The sequence below is a fragment of the Megalobrama amblycephala genome, linkage group LG20 (assembly GCF_018812025.1).
Source record: "Megalobrama amblycephala isolate DHTTF-2021 linkage group LG20, ASM1881202v1, whole genome shotgun sequence".
Classification (NCBI taxonomy): domain Eukaryota; kingdom Metazoa; phylum Chordata; class Actinopteri; order Cypriniformes; family Xenocyprididae; genus Megalobrama; species Megalobrama amblycephala.
Genome location: NC_063063.1, coordinates 11,776,009 through 11,776,272, shown reverse-complemented (window position 1 = coordinate 11,776,272; position 264 = coordinate 11,776,009).

Genomic DNA, 264 nt, shown 5'->3' with positions numbered 1-264 from the left:
TCTTATTCTTCTGCATACTTATTATTAATGGTGCTTGCCAAAGGCAAAGCTCCATTCTTATTCTTCCGCATACTTATTATTCTTCTTCTTCTTCCACTTTTTTTCTGCGCGTAACTCGTCCCGCAGTTTTTGTCGTAGACCCACGAATGAGGTGTCAAATCGACCGGCCTATTGAGGAGTGGTGTGCTATGACTTTTATAAGCGATCGGGTGTACGATGTTCGTCCGGCGGGCGAAAAATCGGGGGAAAAATCCCATAGACTTA